This window comes from Eschrichtius robustus, chromosome 4 (assembly GCF_028021215.1).
Source record: "Eschrichtius robustus isolate mEscRob2 chromosome 4, mEscRob2.pri, whole genome shotgun sequence".
NCBI classification, from domain to species: domain Eukaryota; kingdom Metazoa; phylum Chordata; class Mammalia; order Artiodactyla; family Eschrichtiidae; genus Eschrichtius; species Eschrichtius robustus.
This window is the reverse complement of record NC_090827.1, coordinates 134,141,264-134,153,440: the sequence shown is the minus strand read 5'-3', so window position 1 is coordinate 134,153,440 and position 12,177 is coordinate 134,141,264.

Below are 12,177 nucleotides of genomic sequence, written 5' to 3'. Positions count from 1 at the left end.
GTTTTTTAAATTAGTGTGTGGTTTTACTTTTTAATATGCATTTGCATCTTATTCAAGCTTTATCTTTATTTTTATACGGAAAACCTCATTATTACAGGGCAGATTAGCCTCCTACCCATGTTAATTTGCTTTCCCTCTGGGTACAGGTGAGTCTGTGTGGTCACATGCACTCTGGGACTTTGGGTTTGGGGGTGAAGGAAGTGAGGGAGGTAAAAGAGAGGGGTGTTTTACCTGGTAAAAAGTCTAAACAGTAAATTACATTTAAAAATAAATGTAGGCTTATGCCTTGTACACTACATATCAAAAACTAAATATCCGAAAAGAGTAAAATTAATCTCAAAATGGTCTATACTCCCATAATTGTTTAATACAGACATTCTGAATTCTGCCTTCTATTTTGAACTATGAACTTTCGACTGAAAAAGAATCACATATACCAGGTCTGAATTATTACAAGTTCCAAAATGGATTCTGAGCTAATGAGATTTTTTTACACCGTATAAGGGCTTTGATGCTGGGGTAGGAGTTTTATTAATGAGTGGCTCTTCACTCAGCAACAATGTACCATTTGATGGGTGTATTTTTTTTTTTATTAATTAATTAATTAATTTATTTTTTGGCTGCACTGGGTCTTCATTGCTGTGTGCGGGCTTTTCTCTAGTTGCGTCGAGCGGGGGCCACTCTTCGTTGCAGTGTGTGGGCTCCTCACTGTGGTGGCTCCTCTTGTTGCGGAGCACGGGCTCTAGGCGGGCGGGCTTCAGTAGTTATGCCATGCAGGCTCAGTAGTTGTGGCTCGCAGGCTCTAGAGCGCAGGCTCAGTAGTCATGACGCACGGGCCCAGTTGCTCCACGGCATGTGGAATCCTCCTGGACCAGGGCTCGAACCCGTGTCCCCTGCATTGGCAGGCGGATTCTCAACCCCTGCGCCACCAGGGAAGTCCGATGGGTGTATTTTTACAAGGCCCTTTCCAAACATCACTAATTGGGCTCCTTCTCAGTTCACTGTGACAGTAAAGATGGTGAGCATACCTCACTACAGCAATCTTTACTCTGTGAGAGGGGACTATGGGTTGAAACTGTTCATTATGTAACAGTGTCGTGGAGAGTTTACCCAGTTATGTTGGTTTAAAAGATGTCAGTTTTGTCTACGTTGGAGTCCTAAGAGATATTCAGCACCAAGCTGTTATTTTCATTTATGGACAGAGTCTGTAACTTAATAAGCAACTGTTATACAGTTCACAATTTATCATCATTGTTACCTGATGCAGATTCATAATATAATTTGATATTTCAGAAAGGCTTTATGATCATTTTCTATGCTCATTCCAATGGTATGAAGTTAAGCTGATGGTACCATCACATTTTACTCAAAAACTGAGACATGATAATCAAAGTGAATTCAGTGAGTCTTGACTAATACAAAGGTTTAGGGAAAAACACAGGGATTGTGCTCCCAGTCTGTTGCTTCTCTGTCCAGGCATATTAATGTTCTTTAACAGTGGATAAATTATGTTTTATCAATACAAGGCCCACACAATATTCAAAATGATGATCACAGTCTCTTTACAAGAGAATAGCCTATGTTTTTTTCATAAGGTCAATCAAATGGAGTAGGACTCCACTGCTCTTTCTATATAAATTATTAAACATGTCTCCAACTCCAATTTTATCAAGATGGATCACAGACGTAAACATAAAAGCTAACGCTATAAAGCTTCTAGAAGAAAACACAGAATATGACCCTAGAGAAAGCACTGATTTCATAAAGAAGACATGAAAGGCACTAAACATAAAAAGATAGATTGGCCCTTATCAAAATTTAAAACTTCTCATCAAAAGACACTGTTAGGAAAATAAACAGGTGAGACACAGACTGGGAAAAGATATTTGAAATACATGTATCTGACAAAGGACTTGTATCCAGACTATATAAGGTACTGTAAATATATTGCAAGAAAGACAAATCACCATATTTTTAAACAGGCAAGATACTTAAATACATCACAAAAGACCGTATATGAATGGCCAATAAGCTCACAAAAAACTGCTCGACATCATTTACTCGTCAAGAAGATGGAGATAAAACCACAAAATATACCATTTCTCACCTACTAGAACAGCCAAAGTTATAAAAGACTGACAGTCCAAATGGTGGTAAAGAAGTGGAGCAACTAGAATGCTCATGTGTTGCTGGCAGAACTGTAAAAATGGTACAACCACTTTAGAAAACAGTTTGACAGTTTCTTATTTACACACACACACCCCCTATACACACATATCCTGTGACCCAACAAGTCTTCTTCTAGGTATTTCCTAAGAAGAATGAAAACATATGTCCACAAAAAGATTTCTACATGATTATTCATAACAACTTTATTTATAATAGCCCCAACTGGAAAGTACCCAAATGTCCATCAACAGGAGAAGGTATAAGCAAATTGTGCATAGCCATTCAGTGAACTATCACTCGACAATAAAATGGAATGGACTGACACATACATCAAAATGGATCATTTTCACAGACATAATGCTAAACGAAATAAGCTGGACACAGAAGAGCTCATAACATATGATTCCATTTTTATGAAGTTCTAGAACAGGCAAAAACTAATCTGTAAGAACAGAAATCAAAATAGTAACCGCCTGTGACAGGCAGTAGGGATTGACTGGCAAGGGGCATGAGGAAAACTTCTGGGATGATAGAAATGGTCTATTTATTAGAATAGTAGTTACACTGAAATACATTTATCAAGACTCAATAATTACACTTTTACAATCCATGCATTTCACTGTATGTAAATCTTACTTCAATAAAAAGAAAATAATTCTGACATCTCCAACATTTTTAATTCAATTCAATATTGATTGAGTTTCTACCACGTACAAAATCCTATATAGTGGCCAAGGATATAAAAATCAATAAGAATAAGACCCAGTCCCTGACTTTAAGGAATGTAAAGTCTAAGAAGGAGGATTTACACTCTGGTGAAGGAGAGAGACAAGTAAATTTCACTGTAAAATGGCAGGAGCTGTGGGGACAGAGATGGGCTAGAGGAGGGAACCCAATCTTAGAGGAAGAAGGGTCCCAGAAAAGGTGACACCAGAACCTTATCTTGGGAGTAAAGAGGAAGATAGAGGGTCAGGAATTTTCAGGCTGGGGAAAACTCAGAATTCTGGAAACAAGAAACCACCCGGCTTGAGTGAGGAGCTAAAAGTAATTAATATTATTCCAGTTAGTGGATGTTAACATTCCTATAGTCTCCCCAATATACTGGCCAAGATGAGAAAATTATTTTGTATTTTTAGTGTCTAAGCTCTATGCACTTTTTTCGGTACCAGTGGCACTAATCTTACTTCAGAACTGATCAGCATTGTCCCCGCCTCTGCCTGCATTCCTGAACTAATCTTTGCTCCACCCTCAGTCCTGTCTGAGGTTTTGGCTCCCCTGCAATGCAATCATTATGGAATCCAAGAGCGAACTCTATGCAATGACTTATGTAAAATTTTTTGAGACATTGTCTTCCCTTGGCTTCAGCGGCATTGCTTTCTCCTGGTTTACTTCCTTTTCATTGCTTTCTCCTGGTTTACTTCCTTTTGGCTCCTTTTGTGGCTTTGCTTCACTCAAGCCTTAAACGTTGGCATTCCTCTGGCTCTGCCTTAAATAGAATGACTATATATCTATTGTCCAAACTGGCTCACTTTGGGAGGGAAAGGGATGCAATTAATAATTATACCTGGGCGGTGGGTGTTAACCAGGACTATTCCAGGCACACTGGGGTTAATGGTCATCGTGTTCCTGGGCCATGTCCTTCTCCCACACCACACTCTCTCCCCAAGTGATCTCAACCACGCCCATGGCTTCTTTATCATATTTACCCAAATGATGGCCAAATATCTCCAGGCTGGACTTCACTTCTTAGCCGTAGACCCATAGAGATAAAGGTTTATTCCACTTGGATGTGTTACAGGCACCTGCAACTCAGTAACTCCAAAACAGAATATACGATATCCTCTTTTCTCATCCACACTCAGCTGTACTCCTCTTCTAGCAATTCCTATCTCCGTAAAAGGCAATTCTATCCAACCACTTGCCCAAATCAAAAGCCTTTTCCTCCCCCCTCACATCCAATAAACAGTAAGTTCTGACAGTTCCTACTTTCTATACCTCCTTTAAGCCCTCCCCGCCCCGCTTCTCTCCAGGAACACCACTGTTTCCCCCCCAAGAGCAAGCGCTGTCAACTGTTACCTGGACTAGCTTCTATACTGCTGCCGGTGTGATCTTCCTAAAACATAAATCTGATCCCCCTTTTTTTTAAAACAAAAAACTCAGTTGCTTCCCATTGTCCACAGGCTCCAATCCCAACTTGCAACTTGGCCTCAGGTCACTGAGATCGGGTCCTCGCCTTCTTCTCCAGCCACATCCCTGTCCTCTGGGCTGCAGCCACTTTGGAAGTCTTTTAGTTCCTTGAATGTGCCAAGGTTTTTCTAACCTCAAGAAGCATTGCACATTATTTCTTCCTCAGTTACATGCTGTTTCAACACACTGTACTTCCTTGCATAATTTTACACAGTTGTAATTATTTTTAATCATTTGTTTGAAACCTGTTCTTCCTTCTAGACTGTTTAAGCCTCCACGACGTGTATGTTCTAGTCACCATTATATCTCCGGCATCCATATAGTGTCTGAGACTCCATCAATGTATACTGTGCAGTTAAACAAAGGATTTCCCTCTTATATGAAAAACCTAATTCATTGACTGAAGGAGAAAATTCAAATTATTTCTGTTTACTCTAACAATCATATCAACAATTAACAAGAATTGCTTGTATGTTTCTTTATTCAAATACATTTTTGTGTCTTTTGTTGGGGGGGAGCCTCATTGTCTCACCAGCAAAAGAAGGTGAAGAATATCAAACATATCCCTATCTCATACTATCTGCTCATTTGTATAAAGTTAAAACATAAAGGTAGAAAATGAGATGAACCACAGTCTAAATTCCAGATTTTGGATTTTTCACCAGTGGGAAGGACAAGAGATGTAACATGGTGATTGAATAAGTCAGCTGTTTCCTTCCAGATTAGAGACAAATCATGAGGGGAACTGCTTAAGACAATTTTCCAATCAAACATTGCTAATCCCATTGATTTCTAACATTCAAGAAACCCAGGCAAAATCTAACAGTGGAGTTCTTTGTCTTTTTTTTCTTTAATGAGTATTTGACAAAAACAATGAGGTGGGGGAAATGTTCTTGAAGGCGAAGAATCCAGTGTCACTTGCTTACAAAGCAACCATTGGGACATGAGGTGACTGACCATCTGTTTTCAATCTTGGGTCGAAATTTCTTTTAATCCAGGATGTAATTAAATCCCTGGTAGGAACAGAGATATCTATTTCACATATATAATTCCCTAGATGTTTAATTATAAAGTAGTTGCAATCATTTGCACAAATCAGTTTGTATTATGTTATTTTGACATCAGATTTACATGTTTTGGAAGGAAATGTATGGGGTTGTGATGGGGGGAAACTGGTATAATACATAGAAGGATTTTGACCCCGCTCCTTCATTTTCATCTACCAGCAAGGCTGGCTCCCTATCTTGCCTTCTCTTCCGGTATTAAAATAGGAAGAGGTAATTTTGTCCAATCTACCCTAGCTAGGCCTGAGTTGTAAGAAAATTTCTTAAATTCTTTGTTGAAATATGAAAATCATTTTCTTTAAAGTATTAGTTATATAGAAAGAAATTATTTACTTTAAAAATAAAAATTCCTTAATGTTGGGTAAGACAGGAGAAAATATAGATTGTATTCTTCATGTTATAACATCTATACCATATAATTTCCTCTTGTCAAGTATCTTAGGTATATATCCTCTTTTACCACAGTATTCCATAGTTACATCTTTTTATTCTACACAAAGTAGAGAATCAAACAATATAACTGTGATTGTAGTAAAACTAGTAAGCTGACATCTTCCTGTTTGTCTGAAGTAATAGGAGTAAGAAATGGCAATTGCATGAAAAGTTCTTTTGCAAAGATAGTATCATCCAGAAGTCTTATTATACATTGTGTACATTATTCTTATGTCTTGGTAGGGGATCTAGAATATCAAATTAGCAATGTATTCATGGATACACATTTCTAATTCCTGTCTCTATTGTACACACTGGATATTTATTTCAAGAATCAATGTCTATTTTAATATTTTATAGTGATCTTACTTCCCACTCTTTAGATATAGTAACTTCATGAAAAGACAAAAAAGAGACAGACTAATGTTGGTCTAGAAATAAGGAGACAAAATCTTTAGACTCTAAGCTAAAACTAGAAGCCAGAATAAAAAACTATTAATTAAAACATTCAATTTCCAAGAGCCATGGAAAGGAGATCTAAGTTTTATTGTTTTTGCTTTCTTTTCTTGAAAAATTATTTGTCCCTTTTTAGTTTATAAATGTTATTTTTCTGTTTCTCTCTCCACCATCTCATCTGCAAAATCAGAATTTTCTTAGTACTCTGGTAAATAGTTTTCTAGTCTAAGCAATTTATCTTGATTGCTTGTTTTATGCTTTTCCTTCTGTCTTCTCATCAGTCCGTCAATAATTAATTTTAAAAGAATTTATTTAGTATCTACCATATGCCAGGCAGTGAGCATTAGCTCCTCCATTCTTTACAAAGAAGTTTTTCTAAGCCCATTGTATCAGGCTGCTTCTCATGAAGTTCCTGGAATAGCCTATTAAGTAGTTTGCATTTCATTTTCAAAGTAAGGGAGCAAATTAAGGGAGTGTGTAATAAAGAACTTGACTGACCTGACAATGCCAGTTTCCCGGAGGTAACCTGTAAACCCTGGGATTTCCTGAGTGATAGGAGTGTCTTTGTTATTCATGGCGGGCCCCTGAGACCGTATCTGATATTTTACACTAAGGAGGTGTCTCATAGCAGGCCCTCAATAGTTTGCGCTAACTGGATGGCTCACAGTAGGACCAGCCACACCCCTAGTCCGAGGGTAGGGGGTGGGCCCTCCTAGAAAGACCAATCATGGGATGAGAGGTTCGGCACTTTGAGTCAGGTGGCATCAGCCCAGCCTCTGTGGATGGGAGGGAGGCTGGAAATCAAGCTCAAACACAGGGGCCATGATTTAATTAATTACACCTACTTAACAAAGCCTCAATAAAAGCTCTGAACACGGGAGCTCAGGTGAGCTTCCTGGGTTGGCAGTTCTCCATGTAGGTACCTCCACATGTTGATGCCAGGAGGATAATGTGTCCCTGAGGACATGAGAAGCTTCACACTGGGCGTCTTCCGGAGGCAGGAGATAGATGGGCCCCAGGCTGAGGAGCCGGAGTTTGTCCCATGGGGACAGACACTCTGAAAGGAAGATAATAGCAAGAGAGGTTGAGCCCTGCCCAGATAAAAGAATAAGAGACCACATTTTTCTCATCCTCGAGGTCAAGGAGACCTTCCCGACGACACCTGCACAGAAAGGCTCCTTGGAGGTCAAAAAAGGGAGTGATGTCAACCTACCCATAGGCCTCTTCACTAGAATCCATCTTAGCCAGAGATGTGCATGCACACATGGGAGGACCCTGAGATAAACCAAATACAGACTCAGAACCAGGCAAAGCAAGATGATTGGCCAAAGGAAACCCAGAAGAAATGCCCCACATAAGTGATTTAAACTACCACGAGGGCACGACTCTCTCTCAGAGCCCGCCCATGTGTGCCTATTCACATGTACTCCTTTTCCTCCTAATAAACACTTTACTTGTTTGACTACTTTCTGTTTCTTTGTGGAAACTCATTTTCTGCAAAGCTGTACGGGCCAGGGCCTTGTCACCGGCCACTGGTCTAGTGGTTAGGATTCAGTGCTCTCAGTGCCACGGGCTGACTTCAATCTCTGGCCAGGAACCAAAATCCTGCTTCAAGCCGCTGCAGGCCGAGGCCACCTGAGGTCATTCCCAGTCCCAGATTGCACCCTGTGCATGTCTTTCCTTGGCTGGTTCTGATGTCTATCCTGTTACTATAATAAAACTGTAATCATAAGTGTAACACTTTCATGAATCCTGTGAGTCATTCTAGCAAATCATTGAACCTGATGGGGGCTATGGAGACCCCTGAATTTATAGTCAGCTGGTCTGAAGTCACAGTGGCTCTGGGGCCCTGAACTTTTTTTTTTTTTAATAAATTTATTTATTTTTGGCTGTGTTGGGTCTTCATTGCTGCGCACGGGCTTTCTCTAGTTGCAGTGAGTGGGGGCTACTCTTTGTTGCGGTGCGCGGGCGTCTCATTGCGGTGGCTTCTCTTGTTGCAGAGCATGGGCTCTAGGCGCACGGGCTCAGTAGTTGTGGCATGTGGGCTCAGCAGTTGTGGCGCACGGGCTTAGTTGCTCTGGGGCATGTGGGATCTTCCCGGACCAGGGCTCAAACGCCTGCCAATGTCCCCTGCGTTGGCAGGCGGATTCTTAACCACTGCGCCACCAGGGAAGTCCCTGGGGCCCTGAACTTCGGACTAGTATCAGAAGTCTTGGCAGTCTGGAAGATTGTACCCTGAACCTCGACTTTGGCTGACTCCAGGTAGTAGTAAGAAGCTTAGATCTGCGTCTTAGGCAGTAGTATGAGGGCTGGAGTGGAGGTGACTAAATTGGAGGTTATTGTAGTTGGTGGGATAAACAATAAAGTGTCCCTGAATGATGTGCCTCCAGGTCAAGTTGCAGGAAGGCTCAGGAAAGAAGCGGTAGCATTTGAGATGAAACTTGGGGTGGATAGACTCAACCAATTGGAAACATGGGAAGGAGGCATGAAAACTATTAAGAAATAACTTGAACTATATTTCAGAATGAGAAAAACAGGTAAGTACTTGTGTTGGTTTCCTATTGCTACTGTAAAAATTTACCACAAATTTAGTGGCTTAAAAACAAAACAAATGTATTATCTTCCAGTTCTGGAGGTCAGGAATCTGAAATGGGCCAGCAGGGCTGCATTCCTTCTGGCCATTCTGCATTCCCTGATTCCTGATCCCCGGCCCTACCTCACCCTGACTTCTGCTTCCATCATAACACCTGCTCCTCAGACTCAAACCCTGTGTCTCCCTCTTATAAGGACCCTTTTGTTCACGTTGGGCCCACTTGGATAATCTCCCCACCTCAAACCCCTTAAACTAGTCACATCTGTGAAATCTCTTTTGCCCTGTCTGGTTACATATTCGTGGGTTCCAGGGATTTAAGTCATGGGCATTTTGAGGGGAGGGGCTAGTGATTCCGCCTACCACAGTAGTCCTGTTTAAGCGGAGGGCAAAAAAATGCAAATATGATAGTAGAAAGAGGGTTGTACTTTATGGAGAACCCACTTGGCACAAGACAATAGGGAGGCATTAGAAGGTTTATTAGCAAAATAATGGTTTGATTGTTGTTACATTTAGGAAGCATGTCCGGTGGTGTAGGCTGGATTAAAAGGAGGAACAACCAGAGGAGACTTGTTAGGAGGTTATTGAAATAGCCATGTACAATATGATGAGGCCTGGAACTCCAGAAGAAATAAAACAGAGGGGATTTGGGAGACAGGTAATTCATGAGACTTGGCAACGGATTGGACATGAGGGAAAGCAAGGTATGTGAAAATTTCAAACTAATACGAGGTGAAAATAACATTAAATTTTAAATAGAGCTTATTTGGCAAAAAAAAAAAAAAAAAAGAATTATATTTTGAACATGGTGATTTTGAAATTGTATGGAGAATTCCATGATGGTGGAGGTCCATCCAGCAGACACTAAAAACTTGGGAGAGAAGTAACATGTGAACCTAGATATGTGAGTCTCATACACAGAGCAGAGTGTTGACTGTATGGAGAGAATCCCTAAGGGAGAGAACAAAGAAAAGAACAGCAAAGGTTGAACACAAAACTTTAGGATTTAGGGGTTGTTTTTACATTCAGCAAAAAAATGATTGTATTATTATAGTGCCTGCTTTGTTCCAGGCATTGTGCTAGGCACTGGGGATAAAAAGAAAATAAAAACTCAGTCCCTGCTTTCATATACCTTATACATCTAGTGGAGACGTTGGGCAGTAAACCAAGGGTTACAACACAGTGTGGAAATGTTAAACTAGCCATGGTCGTTCTAAGGGTGCTAAGGGTGATACAGGCATCTGCAATCAGAATCACGGGGTTGGGGGGTTGAAGGCGGAAACAGTGAGGGAGAGGTAGTCTTTCCGGATTAAGCAGAAGAAAGGGCCAGGAAGTGACCATCTAGGAAAAACAAACATCTTCCAAGTCATGCAAGTTTGGAAAAGCCTGATGGATTTGGAGAATTCTAATAGCCCTATACTGCTTACAAAAGGAGGTATGAGATTTACTGTCAAGAATGAAAAAGCGGGGCTTCCCTGGTGGGGCAGTGGTTAAGAATCCGCCTGCCAACGCAGGAGACACAGGTTTGAGCCCTGGTCCAGGAAGATCCCACATGCTGCGGAACAACTAAGCCCATGCGCCACAACTACTGAGCCTGCACTCTAGAGCCCGCGAGCCACAACTACTGAGCCCGTGAGTCACAACTACTGAAGCCCGCACACCTAGAGCCTGTGCTCCCAACAAGAGAAGCCGCCACAATGAGAAGCCTGCGCACCACAATGAAGAGTAGCCCCCACTCACCACAACCAGAGAGAGATAAGCCCGTGTGCAGCAAAGAAGACCCAACGCAGCCAAAAATAAAATAAATAAAATAAAATAAATAAATTTATATTTAAAAAAAAGAATGAAAAAGCCCATGGGGGTGGAGCCAAGTACTTCTTTGCAGCAGAGAAAACTTAGCTGAGGTTAGCATCTGAAAGACTATCTGGCATATAACTGATGTTCGGTCAATATTAAATGAGTGTGTTAAAATTTGCAAAACACTCTTACATACATTATTGTATGTAGATGGCAGGCAGATTACTAGTATTACTCTCATACAAAAACCAAAAATCATACAAAAAAGAAAACTACAGACCAGTATCTCTCGTAAACTCAGATGCAGAAATCCTCAAAAAAGATTAGCAAATTCAATCCAGCAATGTGTAAAAAGAAAAGAATGTTTTAATTTATTTGTTTATTTATTTCATGACCAAGTGGGATTTATTCCAGGTTTGCAAGTCTGGTTTAACCTTTGAAAATCAGTCAGGATAATCCAGGTTAAAGAAGAAAAATCACATCATCATATAAATTGATGAAGAAAAAGCATCTGACAAAATCTAACATTCATTTCTGATTAAAAACAAAAAAACTTAGGAATGAGGAGAATTAACCCAATTTGGTAAGGAGTATCTACAAAAAACCTATAGTTGGTGGTGAAAACTGAATACTTTTCCTCAAAGACTGGGAACGAAGCAAGGATGTTCACTCTCACTACTGTTATAACATAGTACTGAAAGTTCTAGCCACTGCAGAAAGGTAAGAAAAAGAAATAAAATCCACACAGATTGGAAAGGAAGAAATAAAACTGTCCCTATTTGAGATAACATGATTGACTACATAGAAAATCCCAAGAGATCTGCAAATAAACTCCTAGATCTAGTAAATGAGTTCAGCAGGACTGCAGGATAGAACATAAGATTGACACACAAAAATCAATTGTACTTTTATACATTAACAATAACATGTGCAATGACTCTCCCCGAGAGTCCACATGGGATCCCTTTAAGGTTAGACAGATCAGAGCAGGGTATGAAACCAGTCTGGCATTAACTACCTGAGTAACCTTGACAAGTGACATGTCTCTCTGAGCCTTGGTGGCTTTTTTATAAAATAGAAAGAGAAATTACATCACTGTGTGGTTCTCAGAATTTAATGAGATATGTGTAAATTGTCTGAAATATTATAGATGTTCCATCAATTCTCTTTCTCCCCCTCCGTGAAAACAAAACCAAAACCAAAAACCTTTCCCCAAATCATTCAGCTAATGAGTACCAAAGGTTCGATGAGACTCCAAGATCCTGGCTCTCAGTGCAGTGTTCTTTCCAGTCTTCTGAATCAAAATTCCTAAATTTTAGGCAGAAAAACAAAGTTACTTTAGAAATTCTAATACATAGAATATATTAATATGTACTGCCCTCCTGCATGAGACATAATTACTTGGTAATTTTTCCATATTCACTAACCACATTAATAATTTCAGGTATTATTATAGAAATTAGAAAACTAAATTATTGACAT